This window comes from Sturnus vulgaris, chromosome 2 (assembly GCF_052056855.1).
Source record: "Sturnus vulgaris isolate bStuVul1 chromosome 2, bStuVul1.hap1, whole genome shotgun sequence".
Classification (NCBI taxonomy): domain Eukaryota; kingdom Metazoa; phylum Chordata; class Aves; order Passeriformes; family Sturnidae; genus Sturnus; species Sturnus vulgaris.
Window position 1 is genome coordinate 51,139,034 of NC_142244.1, and position 15,410 is coordinate 51,154,443.

General features: G+C 39.5%; 1 protein-coding gene across 1 annotated transcript in view; it reads left to right on the forward strand.

Annotated features, from left to right (window-relative positions):
- Positions 1–6,814: 6,814 nt before the first annotated feature.
- Positions 6,815–15,410, forward strand: part of MTUS2 (microtubule associated scaffold protein 2) — a 254,278-nt gene continuing 245,682 nt past the window's right edge. Inside the window, exon 1 of the mRNA XM_088159533.1 lies at positions 6,815–6,888. The gene's annotated coding sequence lies outside the window, so the exon portion shown is untranslated. The remainder of the gene's footprint in view (positions 6,889–15,410) is intronic.

Here is a 15,410-nt window from a genome sequence, read left to right on the forward strand (position 1 = left end):
GTGGTAAAATTTTCTAGGGTGTTATTTATTTTTTTAGTGATAGCAACTGTAACAAGCAGCTTTTAAACTCCTGGCGTTAATTTCTGGAATGCGTATTTTTATGCAAAATGCATTTATGTTACAGTAATAACGCTAGCTATTTAGGAAGATAGGAGAGCTAACAGCAGAAGTGCAGCTTCCACAGCTGCAAAGCACATCAGAGCCTGTGCAGGGAACTTGGTAAGTGAGAGTTTGTCCTCTCAAGTTACAAAAGCCAAGATTTTTAGCTTTGTGTGTGCTCTGTTTCTTGAGTTCATTCAGGAAGCACCAGAAATCAGTGTAGGGCAGAGAGTTACAGCCAGCTCCAGCTAAATGTGTGCTCTCTGGAAAGCCATACAATGGTAGATAAAGTGAAGCACAATACAGTAGAGACTCATCCACAGTGGTTGGTTTGATATTTGATTGAAGGGTCGGCAGGAGAAAAGATCCAGGCATAATAATGGACATCTGGGTGAAGAGATTTGCTGAAATGCTAGCAGCAAGCAGTGCAAGAGGATCTCTTCCCATCCTCCCTTGTCTGGATGCTGAGGTTTGCTAAAACGACTATTGAGACGCAGCTGATTTAGCAAATGTGTTCCCTAGACAAGTACTGCATTTTATCATAAGTTATTTATAATTATACTGACATTGTTTAAATACAACTATTACCAAACCTGCTGCGGTCAGTTTGTTAAAGAAGTCATAAGCAGCTGGAATTGGAAAGAAAGTAGCAAAGGAGAGCAAAACTTAAGCGCATGGTTTGTTCTGTAGCTGAACTTTCCTATTGCAAAATCAAACCTGTTGAAACAATTTTTCTTTAGGAAAATAATTCAGAAGGATTTTTGTATAACTTACTCTGACACTGTCTTAATATAAGTAGCACCCTTGTGAGCCTGGGAATGCTGTCACTTTCTGTTGCTGGGTATACATTTGATGCTGTACTCGCTGGAAAGCTGATTTGGTTGTTGTTCTGCCCTTTGCTATCCTGGGTTTTCCAGTGGGGAACTGGAAAGTGGATAAGATCCAATACTTCATCTAAGGTGACCAGAAAGATCTCCAGAGTACAACCAAATGCTGAAACCACCTGACTGGCCTCTGTCAATGATTTCATAAGAAATACCTTTTTAGTAAGGGTTTGTAGGGCGCAAAGCAAGCGGAGAAATGGATAGCCACTATAAATTGCTGTAACTTGACAACCGAGTGATTTATACCAGTTAAAGCTCTGCCCCATGTTAGTCAGTTATGACAGAGAACTGGGTCACTATTTTGGAACCAAAAGACATATATGTGAAATATTGAAAGCATTTGAAAAATAGTCCAACTGTGAACCCAGCACTGCTAAGTCTACCAGGTCTCCAAGTGCCACATCTTTTAAATGCCTCCATGTAAGGTGACTCCACTTTCCTGGGCAGCCTGTTCCAGTGTTTGACAACTCATTCAGTGAAGAAATCTTTTCTAATATCCAACCTAAGCCTCCCTTGGCACAAACTGATACAATTTCCTCTTGTTCTGTTGCTTATTACCTGTGAGGAGAGGCCCACCCTCACCTCATTGCAACTTTTTTCAGGAAGTTGTAGAAAGCAATAAGATCTCCCAAGACTTTTTTCCCCCCAGGCTAAACAATCCTAGCTCCCTCAGCTGCCTCTCCTAAAACTTGTGTGCTAGACCTTGCTTTTTAAAAGATTTTATTTAAGCGGTTACCTTAGTAATTTTTTTAAGGATTTCTATTTTCTTTTTAAATTAAGATGCTAAAAAGCTGGCAGTCAGGCAAACAGTTTCTAGACTCCTGAGATAGTGAATCCTCACATTTTACGGCAGGAACTGTTTTCTGCTCAAGAGATAGTTATTGTCACTTTTGTGATGTAGCATGGCATAGCATATAGTGCACCAGTGGTGCAGTTGCTGGAAGGTGAGGAAATCCAAGTTTTGTTCCTGTATAAATATGGTAACCTTGGTTTAAGACCACTCCTTAGCTGCTTCTTCAAAAACTGGGAGGAGTGTGCTGGCTCACTCTTGCAGAGCATTTGGGGACTGTGGATGGTGAAGTCTATTTTGTTCCAGCAGAGGTCTCAACATCAAACGTCTCTGAAAATGGCTTAATCCTCAGAAGCATCTGGTGCAGCAGCAGTTACCAGGCTTTTGCTGTTAGTGACATAACTTGCAGATCAGTGATTTTATGCAATCCACAAAACTAGCAAAAGCATCAAAATTTTCTTGGGTTCCCCTCTCAGCCTGCAGCTGTGACTCCCAATTCAGATGCTGGTGTAATAAAGGTTGCTGCTTCGTATGTGAGCCTGAGGGCTATAAACTGCTTAGAAACAGCTGCTTCATGGGATGCAAAGCTGGAAGAAAGGTATAACTTGTTCTTCTTTTCACAGCTGTAAGTCTCACTTCAAGGGCATAATCGCCAAGCACTTCCAGGAGAATGACTTCCCTTTGAAATCATAGCTAAAAAGTAAACAAGTCTCTAAAACAGATACTGGGCAAATTAGTTTCTCTATTAAATTTTACTTTTTGAACTTTAACTATTTGATAGCTTATCCTAAATGAGTTGACTTCCATGTTTATTATCCCCACAGGGTGCTGTTTGTTATGGCAAAATACTAGGGCTGTCAAAGAGCCAGTCTGACAGGCAAGGGTAGCTCAAATAGAGATGCTCTGATAGTGCTTTTGCCCTCTGGCCTCTGTCCTCTGCCAAGTTTCACGTGGGGCACATGGAACAGCAACCTTTTAAGCCACCTGTGATTTCAATCTGAGGCAGGTCTCACAATAATTCTCAAATCTATTCTGCTAGAAAAATTCAGAGGGACCATTACCCAAGTAATGTGTTTTTGTGCCCTGGAGTATGTCAGTGCTACTGGACAAGAATTAGATTATGATGGGAGAAAAATAATAAAGCTTTGTATTAAGTATTTGAGCTTGATGCAGTTTGCTCATGCCAGAATGCCAGGAGGAGTCATGATGTGCTAAGCACAGGGAAAGCTAGCAGGATGCTGGGCACAGATAAGAAATTTCAAAGTAAATTACACTTGACTATGCTCAGCAGGCTTATGCTCTAAGGATGAATTTGTTCCTTCCGGTCTATCAGACCACGGGGATTTTAGGTCCTTCTCTTGCTGCTGCTGCTGCTGAAAAGTTGTTTTAGTCTTGGTGTGACATAATAGTGAGGCTTCAACAAGGAAGGAACGGTAACACAACCTCTGGAAACAACTCACATGAGCTTTGGTGGAATCAAACACCTGCATGAACAAGACTAGAAATGTTAGAGATATTGGGTACAAGTGCTTAGGACGGGTTTGCTGTGTCACCATCACAATCTGGATAGGTTATTTGGGGTTTAGTGCTAAAAGGCTCACATCAAGTATTTAGCATGAGCACTGAAACTGGACTGTTTCTTCAATGTTCCAGAAGCTTGAGAGGCTAGGAGAATAGGTAAGAAATCAGATCTATATCAAAAGTGTGCTTTTCTTCTTTTCAGTTCTCAAACTAAAAACATTGGGGGGAAAAAGGAAAAATTCTTTGGGCATGGTTTGTAAGCTGGAAATTAGTAAGTTTCTAAAACAAAACTAGGCTGGCTGAAGTGCTAATCTTGAAATGACAGCAGCTTGATCAAATTATCAGCCGAGACTCTCCGAAACATCTGCATCTGTCCATCCTTGATATTGCTGGAGCATTCCTCGAGTATGAGTTAAGTGGCTTACAGAAACAATGGAATTTGTTGCATTGATATGTATGTTTTTTTAAGTAACATGTGTGTGCATAGATATATCAGGCAGAATTGTGTGCATTACCATCAGAATTGTTACAGTAATAATCTAAGAAGATAAACTCTTGAGACTTTGCCAAATGAGCTTGTCTTTTTCATTGATGAAAGCCCAAGTGTCAGAGTGGCTCAGAGCCACCATACAATCCAAGCAGCAAAGTTCAAAGCCAAGTCCACAGCCTTTATTCATATGAGTAATCCTTAAATGTCAATAGAGCCAGCAAGATACTGATGCTGAAACAATGAAAGCCCTTGGGCTTGGTTCAGAAGATAAAAGCTATGCTCTTCACCTGGTGGGGAGGTGGACAAAATTTGCTTTGTTTTACTTTTCTGTATCTTGTGTGAAGTGGGAGCTGAGTCACTGTCCCTATAAGTTACAAAATCTTTAAGGTTAAACTTGGATTTAGAGTCGAAAACATAACACTGAGTCTGACAGAATTCCACTGTTCATTTTTAGCTGCTCAGCAGTTTTAAAAAATCAAATCACAGAAAAGCTGCCCTGTTTGATTGTTCCTATTACATAATAACAACATCTTTGGGATTTGAGAGAAGCCATGAGCAGCATGTCCCTTACATAACAAATCTAAGTTGCTTTAATCCCTGCTGTGCCACTGCTGACCCTGGGCAGCCAGGAATAGCCTGGGAGTGGTGCTGAGCTCCCCAGGCTCTCCTCTGGGGCTGCAGGATAGCTGCGGAGCAGAGGTCCTTTGCTCTGAGGGGTTTTCTGCCAACCATGCTTGCTGGAGTTATGGTCTTTCTTCTAATAGATTGCAAATAGTGGTTGAAGCAGGAGCCCTGTCCTTAAAAAGTCCTGTCTTGCTCCTCATGAGTAGACCTGATGCCTTGTCACTTTTTTTTTTTCCTTGAAAGATCAGCATTTACCTCCATTTCCAGCTGAAAACTGCTCGTCTTATGGTTTTGGCACCTTCGTTCCTGTGCTATTTTAAAACAAAAAAGACCAAAGGCTAAGTCAGACCTTTGGAGCAGGTCCTTGTGAGCCTTTCGTCTGCCTATGGGATGGTGCCATGTCTTGATGCCTTGAGGGATGTGCTGGGCTTGCCAGGGTGGGTGCTCTGGGGGGAGAACTGCAGCCAGGTATCATTCTGAGTTCATGGGATGCCTGAGACCCCAGCTTTGGTGGGGTGTAGAGGTCTTGTTCCTGCTCTGTGATTTCATGGGCTGGGATGGATGGCTTATGGAGCAGGAAGGAGGCTACTGGGAAAAATTTGGGGGTTGGTGACTATGCAGAGGGTCTGACCTCTGACAGACTTGAGTCCGTCATAAATTGTCATTTATTGAATTTTCTTATTTAAAATGGGCAAAACAGTGTGCAAGGGCAACTCAGCCCTGCCCAAGGAGTGTGTGTGTATTGCTGGATCCAGATCCTGCCTCACCATCTCCATGGGAGAGCTCTGCACTGCCCTGATCACCTGGGCTGCCTCTGCTGTGATTGGGAGCATTTGAAGAATGATGACATGAAAGAAGCACCATTGTGGGATTGTTTGGGGGAAAGGATTGAGGTAGCTGTGCACAAAGAGACCTATCTAATTAAAACTGCAGGGGAATGGAGATGGTGGCTAATGAGGCTGAACACACAACTTAATTTAACTGAGTTTTTTCAAAAAAGCAACCTGCATTGCTGGGAAATGGAAGATGGGGAAAAATGTGAAACATACCTGGAATTTCATATTAAAATACAGATTTCATAGCCATTAGCACGTGCTTTGCTGAGAGTTACTTTGGATTTGGTATTTTACCACATTTGTGTGAAATCTATTGTAAGTGGTTACCATCAGTTGCATGTGAACAAAACATTTTGAAAAACTGTTTAAGTCTCTTTCATAAAATGCCATTTGCATCTTCCATCTTCTAATATTTTCCAAGATTTTAATCTAGCTTTTCTCCACTTGGTCTTATTTAAATAAAATACTGTCATGATCTCACCTCCCTCCCTCACCTGTCCTTCCCTATTCTTTCTCTCTCTTCCATTTTATCTATTATCCTCTCAGGTCTTGTCTAAACTCCACCTGCTCTGCTTGTCCCACAGTCAGATCCCTCATCTTGGTCTTCCATGCACTCATATGTCTTAATTCTTCACTCTAATATCTCCTGTTTCCCATCACAATACAAATAAATGCACATAACTGAAAAAAAACTCATGTTTTTTTTCCCTCTAAAAATCCCAACCCCAAACCTTTTTCATCTCTTTAATCTGGTCAGTGCTATTTGAGCGAGCCTGTTCTTGTTTTGTCTCTGGATCTCAGCAGTTTGACTTTAGCTTTTTTTTTTTAACCATTGGTAAAAGCACATCTCATGACTTATCAAATCTCAGGACTGGCTTTCTTTCCTTCTCTTCCTTGACCTGTTGTTTTTTGACATAACTCACATTCTCTGATTCACAATGTTTAGTTTTTGTGATGGCAATCTCTTCCTGACTTCTGTGAGAAGCTCCTTCTGTATGCTCTCTGGATGATCTTCCTTACCCTTTCTTGTTTTTCTTCTTTCCCTCCGCACTTTTTCTGGATGATCTCATCACAAGCAAATGCAGCTAAATCTCCCTGAGCAACACTACATCACACATATCACATCAAAGTGTGGCAAGGGGACAAGGTGTCAAGTAGCACAGTGTCTTTAAAACAATGATCTCTGTAAATATATTTAAACCTGACCGGCTGTAATCTGTGCTTCCCCTTCAGTTTCAGTACCTAAATTTGACTTGAGTGTTGACTTACTCTAAAGATATTCCAGAGGAAGAGAAACAGAAAATGTGGAGTTTGTTTCACAAAGGTTTTGTATCGTCTTCCCCTTTTGAGAGTAGGTGCATTTCTTCACTCAGTGCTAAACCAGGTCAGCTTATCTGTGAGCTAATGCCAGGAAACTTGGACAGGATCCTAATCAGAAGAGTAGGATGTTTAATCTTGAGCACTGTGTTTACAGAAGATTTGATGGTGTATGCCCTTGTTACCTACTCTAATTTTAATGAGTCTTTTGTTTTGGTTTTGTTTTTTTTTTCCTTTTTAATTTTTTTTAAAGGTTTCCACCCTGGAACTGTCTTCAAAGGCAAACTATCACCAATGGAAGAAAAACTTGTTTTTTCGGCATTTTGGGTAAGCTTGTCTTCTGTATTATTAATGTCTGATTTCATATTTTAAATGTATTTGCCACCGAAGAACTCTTTCAAGAAGTCTTGGATTATTTTTGAATAGTGCTATTTTATCCAATGAAAATTCCATTTAATGATTGTTTAAGCAGAAGAGATAAAGGTGACTTCAAAGCAGACCATGAGGCTTTTTTACTGTGGGAAATTATCAAACAAAAATAGACCTTTGCTTTCCTAATGTTTTTGCTTTTTATTAGGCATAGTGTATGCTGAAAATGTGACTATCTAAATTAAATCCTGTTACTTTTTGAGGCATTATAACAATATTTGAAGATAGCCTTTCATGCTTGGGGAGGCATAACTTTGTCAGTGGGGAGATGTCCGTGACAGAGTTCCTGGTAAAATTGTGCTGTAGTGGTATGAGGCTGTGCTTGTGGTGAGCAATGACAATGCCTGCTGAAGCCTCTGTGTATGCATCTCCCGTGGCCAGGTATGATCCTGTCCCTCAGGTGATAAACAGTCTGGCTTGACAAGTTCAGACATCAACATGGCATAAGTGTTGCTCTTTCTGCTGGGGAGACCCAAAGCCCAAAGCTGTTTCTCTGGTGACAGTCCCACTCAGCCACAAATACTGTGATTATGGCTGTGAAATCAAAGTGATCACACTGGAGTGCCACTGTCTTCTGGGTGGCACATACATCCTGCAACAGTCAGGTGGCTAAACACCAAAGAAGAATCTTGTGTTTGTGGGCTCTCAGGTGCCTCGTGATGTTCCAGCCCTGTGTTGTCCCACGTGGAAGAATAGAATGCACAGTGCAATGCACATCTCCTCATTGAGGACAACATTGCAGGACGCTGAGTGATGCAAAGATGGTACAGAAATATTTTTAATGCATTTCCATTGTTACAAATAACTCTGGTTTAAAAGCAGTTATAACTGTGCTTTCTCATCACTGGGGTTGTAAGACTTGTAGCAATTTTAGTGCCTGCTGCAAACTGGAAATATAAAGACTCCTCGCCCATTCCAGAGTTGTTTCCAGGAGTGGCATTTTCAAAACCCTGTATTTTGCTTCAAACAGACAGAATCAAATAATGTTTGGCAGAGGTAAAGTGACTTTCATCTCTTGTACTGATCTTGGAACACGGCTTAGGAAGATGATGGGTATATAAGAGCACAACCCTAATTGCATGAAATTAGTGTTAGTCACAGCTCTGCCTGCTAGGATGCTTTCTGATATGCCATGGAAATACTGTTCTGGCAGTGTTACTGTTAATAACACTTCCCAGGAACAGGTCAAAGTGATCTACGTGGGGAGGTGTGGATCATGAGTTTGATACTGTCCTTCCATATTTGTGCATAGGGATAGATTTCTGCTGCTCAGCCAAAACATCAGAAATTCAGCGAAGTGACTTGATAATATTTTAGTAGTTATCCAGTAATTTAACACTGGATTATGTTTGAAATCCCACAGAAATAGTCAAGACACTTTACACTGTATCAGATGGATTAAGCATGATTCACTTACTGCATTAAATTCCTCAGGGATTAATAATGTTTGGGTCATTGTTTCCTAGGCTTATGAATTTAAAGACCAAAGGGGACCACACGAGTATCTATTCTTCTTGTGTGTTCTGTGGAGGTCAGAGGAATTCATAGTATTTCAGTAGTAGTCTTTAATTTTTCTTTATTTAGCACATCTTTCTGAAAGAGACCAGGCCTTGATTTAAAGGGAGCCAGTAGTAATCAATCTACCACGTCACCATTAATTTTTTTCAGTAAATAATGAGCCTTGCCTTCCAAGACAGTGTGTATCTTTTTTGAGCTTCCAAGTGTTGTACTTAATTTTTTTCCCTGCTGGACTGACAAGGATTCTATTATCAGAATGTTGATTTTCCATTTAGTTATCCATTTATCTAGTCACTTTTGAAATTCATTTGCTATGAGCAGTGTTGATTTAGTATAGTGAATCTTTTAGTTCAGGATTCATGTACAGCATGACTTTAAATCACTGTGTAGTATGAAATTAGGGCTAGAAATATGTCCTGTCAGCACATAGCATTACCAAATGATGTCACTGCATACAAATGATTGGATTTACATGACCAGGCCTGTTTTCCATACAGCTGTGTTGATTGGTGTTAATTATGTGACTGTCTTTCAATGCCTTATTGATTGTGTCCCATGCTAATTTTTCCTTGCTGTTACTTACTACTGATGTCAGTCTAACTGCTCCATAGGTGCTTTGCTTATCCCACTTAACCTTTGTAAATACTGCTTGGATACTAAGTCTTGCCAGTCACCAGGAACTTTTCATGCAACTGTGGTTTTTAAAAGAGTCATTGAATTAAGAGTTATTGATTCATCTGCCCTCTGCTCTTGAATGCAGGATTTAAACTGAGGGGCTATTTAAAGCTCCCTGAAGTTATAGTGATGTCATTATCACTGTAGCAAGTGAATAGGGCATCTTGCATCTTTCTGAATGTAGAGAACTAGTTGTCAAATGTATTTTTCGGAATTTTTTTATATTTTTTGTCTGGAATGACCAGCTATTGAAGCTGTTGCTTAGCATTGTCTTATTCTTGTTCCTTTTAGGGAGGAGCTCCTATTGCCATAAACCTCACCATAGTTTTTTACTTTTTTTTTTTTTGCTTCAATTGTTTGCTTGCATTTCTGCAATGTTAATTTGTATTCATTGCTAACAGTGTCTTTCCTCCATCTGTTATGTACTATGCATTTGTTTTACAGGTTTCTCTGCTTCTGCTTTCACTCTGTTGCCAGGACTCTTCAACCATAAAAGCTTACTCTCATGTCTTCAGCACAGTGGCTTTCCTTTTTATTTTTGTCGTATAATAAAGCATCCCTTAGCAGGTCCTTTCATATTTTTGTAGTGACTATTTTCCCCTGCTAAGTTTTACATATGACTTGTTTTTAATTTTGAGGAATGGTCCTTCTAAAATATCAAGACAAATAAATTAGATATTGGTTAAGATTACACATTGTTTTCAATTTGCAAAAGAAATTAGGGCATTGCCCTTTGCCTGTAGTGAATCATAATTTTCTAGTTAAATGGTTTACCTGTATCCAGTAGGAGTCCAATATAACATCAGCTGGAGTTGATTTCAATACTCTTGTATTAATAATCCATGACTAAAACTTGCAGACTCTCCCAAAGCCACACTTTTAAAGTGGTCCTTCTGGAACAGAGTCTCTGCTAGAATAAAAAATTCAATGTGACAATATTTTTTCTACCTTTGAGGATACATGCTTGAAGAATGCCTCACTTGATGGATTTGTAGCAGACTTCAGCCCCTCTATTAACTTGTCATTTGCCAATATTCCGGATTCTGCTTTTCTTCTTGCACATGTGGTATCCATGGCTTTATCTTCCCACCCTTTTTCTCACTGAAAAGTATAGTGCCTTTTAGTGTTTTGTTTTTAAATTGTGTGTTTGTCTGTTATCTTCTTAACCTTTAAAAGAATTGAGCTTCCTCTTTGAAAAAAGGCAATTCTAATATTTACTGAAATGGAGCCCAGCCATTGCCATTACAAGCAAACTTTCAGGGGAATGAATGTTTGCCCTTTTAAAAGAGAAGCTATTCAAATACCAGCAGTGTGGTGAAAACATTGCTTTCTATTTCTAGCTCTGCAATACACCAATCACAAGTATTTTGGCCATTTGTTTTGACATGGGGAGGCTCTTGTTTGCTGGTCAGACCTCTGCAGTTGGCAGCTCCCAGCCCATGTGGCCTTTTGGAAGCCAGTGGTCACAGCTCAGCTGCTGTGCAGGCAAGGTGAACTTCCTGAGCTGGAGTTGATGCTGCAGTTGGCTTTGGGGCTGCCTCTAGAAAGCAGCTGAGGTCAAAAGCTGATAAACCTTCTCTTATTCTTTGTGAAGGTCTTGAAGGTAAAGTCATGAGAAATGACTGTTACTGTGATAACCAGGTGAATTTTGTAGTGAAAACAGCACCTTGAAATTAAATTCTCACTAAATGAAGCAAGTGGCTGGTCAAGGTATGATCTTACTCTGTTTCCAGAAATGACTCTCACATCTAGACTTGGGGAGGGTCTGTAAGGAGCTGTACAGATAGAGGATAGTTCACATGAGGTGATCAAATGCAAATGCCTGAGAAAAGCACACTGTAACACTGAAATATGTCATCACAAAGTTATTTTGACAACTAAGTGCCATGACTGGAGAACCTGTGGAATGACTCACTGTATGTATTCAGGTGGGTTATGAAAAACCTTACTCAGCACTGGTGAGGCAGAACCTCAAACCCTGTGTTCAGTTCTGGGCCCCTCACTGTAAGAAAGACATGGAGGGGCTGGAGCGTGTCCAGAGAAGGGAACGGAGCTGGGGAAGGGTCTGGAGCACAAGTGCTGTGAGGAGCAGCTGAGAGGTTTGGGGTTTCTTAGCCTGGAGAAAAGGAGGGTCAGGGGAGACCTTGTCATTCTCTACAGCTGGAAGGAGAGTGTAGCCAGGTACAATTTCTCTCAGGTAACAAGCAGAAGGACAAGAGGAGATAGCCTAAAGTTGCACCGAGGGAGGTTTAGATGGGATATTAGGAAAAGTTGCTTCCAGGAAGAGTTATCAAGCATTGGAACAGGCTGCCTAGGGAAGTGATTGAGTCACCATCCTTGAAAGTATTTAAAAGATGTGCAGGTGTGGCACTTGGGGACATGGTTTAGAGGTGGACTTGGCAGTGCTGGGTTATTGGTTGGACTTGATGATCTTAAGAGTCTTTTCTAACCTAAAGGACTCTGTATCTCAAATTTCTGGTTTCCCATCTGTAACCACACTGTTACTGACTTGTTTCTAAGGAGCAGCATCCTAGCTGGAAACAAGTCCATAGAGCAGGAATTAGCTTTAGGTGTTTTGGGACAAGAACACTGTTTTCATTCAGCATTGTGTCTTAGTTATGAGGGTGTCTACTCCAAACATCCTTTCAGTACAAAGGATTAGTCAAATAAAGTTAAGTATATAAACAAGGGTTAAGAAATGATTTGTCTGCAATGACAGAATAGCAACAATTTCATAAGCTCTTGGTTTAGCCTGCTTAAATAAAGTTACTTGCAGAGAGTCTTCTGATATGTTAATTGTGTTATTCATATTGTTTTTCTGAATTTCAAAACAAAGTGTGACCTGGATTTCAAAGTAAAAGTGCATGAAAGCATATTGTGCTTATTTTTCATAATTAATCATGTATAAGCCAATTTTATGGCAAAACAGATAAATGAGGTGTCAGAATATTTGTTTGTAAATACTTTGCTTCAAGATGTTAGTGCAATTTGGTTCTTAGTTTCAACAAAATCCGGTCTATCAGTGTAGGATGAAAGCACAACACATTAACAAATGCTGCAGCTAAACTCTAAATGGATATGCCATAACTGGAACATGTGTGTGTGCTAAAACAGACAAAAAAGCCACAGTGAAACATTTGACTAATAACAAATGCCCATGAACATCATAAATGGGTAATTTTGCATAGTGAAGTTTAGCAGGTGATATGTGCTTTTATTTTAAATCGGATTTACTGAATTCTACTGTGAAGTGTCATGGAAAGGTATTATTTTATAGCTCACTTCAGTTGTCTCTCTACCCCTGTCTAACAAGTCCTGGCATTTAGTATACTACATACACAGTATATTAAGTGTCAGCATTGTTCTTCATTCTAGCTAGTGCTAGTTTGAATCTTATGGCTCTTCCTCATAAAACTGCCAAGTGATAGAGGATATAGCTCCAACGAGAGAAAACAATTTAAACTTTCTCAGTGAACCAGTTTTGAGAAGAGTTTTGCTCAATTGCAGAGTTTCACACTGAGGCAGCGTGATTAAAAGCCTATAGGGGAATCAAGCATGGGAATGGTTTTAAAGAAGATCAAGGGACTGAATGCAATTTTTTCTTCAAATGATATAATTAAAGAAACAGCATCTTCATTAGCATAATGCACTAAATGATAAAAAGAATTGGACAGATGCCTAATCTTGAAATGCTTCTTAATTTACAAGTATACATTTTAAAAAGAAAGCAATTGAGGTCTGTTCTTTCTAGCTGCCTGCCGGAATCATTGCAATTGCTGCTTATATAACTTTGTCTCAGAGGGACAAAATACCCAAAAATGAATCATGTATTCCAGGATACCATCCATATAATGTCAGCTGCACACATATAGAGATGCTAGAACATCCACAGTACTTGAGGTCATCGGAGATTGGATGCCTACCAGAAAAAAGTGCACATTTGAGATGTTCTCAGCTGGGGTGATATGCAGCCTCAAAGCAGTCCAAAGGCAGCATAAAAACGAAACACTCATTCTTTTGTTGATTTTGATGTTAATTATCTAGAATGTGATTGATCTGAGTTTATGATCGCATGTTGAGCCCCAGAGAAATGTATTTGAGATTCCCATCAAGTTTAGTTTTTGAGGAGAATTTTTCTGAATTCTAATAGCAAAAATAGCATTGTGGTTTTAATGAAATTGTGAATCAAATGTGGCAAAAAGGTGACTTTTTTTGATGCCTCCATGACTTGCCTATGTTCTGTTCTTGTTAAATATAAGCTGCAATGCTTGGGAAGTACAAATCCCAATTTAATGTTAGATAAGGAAAAATCACCCACTGATGAGTAAATTGACAGGTCACTCTAGAAAGTCAGAAAATCTACTGGCAATAGTGTTAACATTGTTGCAGGCTGTGTTTGTTTGCCATCAAGACTGCTAAGAAAATATTAATTCTGCTCAGAAGATGGTATGGCAGGTCAAGTGCTCTGTTTTCATCTTGACCTTTGAAGTAATTTGGAGCCCAAGACCTGCCTGTTTGATTTTTCTAGTGTCTTAACACATCAAGCTTAATGTGATCTCTTTATATCCTGCTAGTCTTTCATTTATGCTGAAGCAGTAACTGTGAGGCCAGAGAGATCTGATCTATAAAAGGCAGCACTATTGATCTTGCTGATACAAGTTCAAAGCACTATCTGGAAATACATATGATAGTTCTGGAGAATGAATCAATGGTGTGCTACATGCTAGGGTGTGCATTTTTGAGGCAGTGCTGTATCTCATTCAGAACTGTGGTTGCCACTAGTGAGTTGCCAACACTAAGATGTGAGCATCCCTACATTTAGCTGATCTGATCTCTGGTAGCACTTCAGCTATTCAAAATTCAGTATTGCAGTCTGTAGGACTCTGCAGAACTTTCTCAGGGTTTTCTCCTCATGCATCCCTATTCTCTGCATACCATGCCTGGGGCTGCTTCATTTGGCATGAGCTGTAGGATAGAGGGTGACCCTTCCTCATCCACTTCTAGGATTTTGGGATCTAAAGGTGTCCTTTGCTGGCACAGCATCTGGGTTTCTTTAACAGTGAGAAAGATGGAGACAGGGTGACATGGAGGTGTGTTGCTCTGGGATCTAGTTAGGGTGTACTTTTAGGGCCTGAGGATTCAATTCTTCCCCCACGTGGACATTGTTAGGTAGTCTGTGCTCACAGAGAGCTTGTTATAACTTGTGTATGCTGTAAGGACCAAGACTGAAACAGTCTTCCTTGCTTTCTCTTTGAGTTTTTGGGTGGTTTTTTTCCTAGTAGATGATAATGATATTCATTACAGTCCTACTAATTTTTCTTGCAGGTCTCCTGATATTTAATGTTGGTTTTTTTTAATGCCTGATTTGCATACATGTTATTTATATATATGTGTATCATCTTTTACTAATACCTACAGTTTGAGGAGAAAAAGCTAGAAAAAGCAATGCAACTGTTCTCTAAGTCTAAATTAACAATTGATAAACAAATGTGTTGTAACTTATTTCTTATTATGGAAGTTTGGAGGAGTGACTCATAATTTTTTAATTACAGGGTTTTTCAATGCAAAATTTGTTCTACTCTTATTTATTTTGCTTACTCTTACAGTCAAACAAATGTAGACTCAGTTATTTTTCCTGCTGGAATACTTCCATAGGATTGTAACCTGGCACGTACATTTTTCTAGAATTGACATAATTCCTGTCAGATGTCATCTGTTTATATTTGAGCTGCAGTTACAGATTTGTCTGTGTTCCACTGTTGGGATCCATCACTACAATAGCTAGAATATTACCCAGAAACATCAGCAATGATCTTTAACTCTCATAAGGCAAGGGTTTAATTTTTTTTTCCCCTACAATGCTTTGTTCTTGTTACATTAGTTAATACTGGGATAAAATACTTCATATTAGTTTTCACTTTTTGTAAAAGAAAAACTTGCCAGAAACTTATAGTAAGCCCTTTGTCTGCCCAAATATTATGCAGGGTATGAACACTTACCACATATAAATGTGTCTCTAAAGGAGAGATTGAGGCTGCTTCTTCCTCAAGTGAGTTTAATTCTTAAGGAAGAGGAGGTCTTTGCTGACATCATGAACAAATCAAAGAATAAATGTAGGAAGCTTGAAGCCTGCCCTCTATTTTCTAATTTGTGAAAGCATTCTTTTTCTGTCTGCCCCAATCCTGTTTAAAATTGGTTCCTGTAAATTCTGGGTCTTTATTAATTTG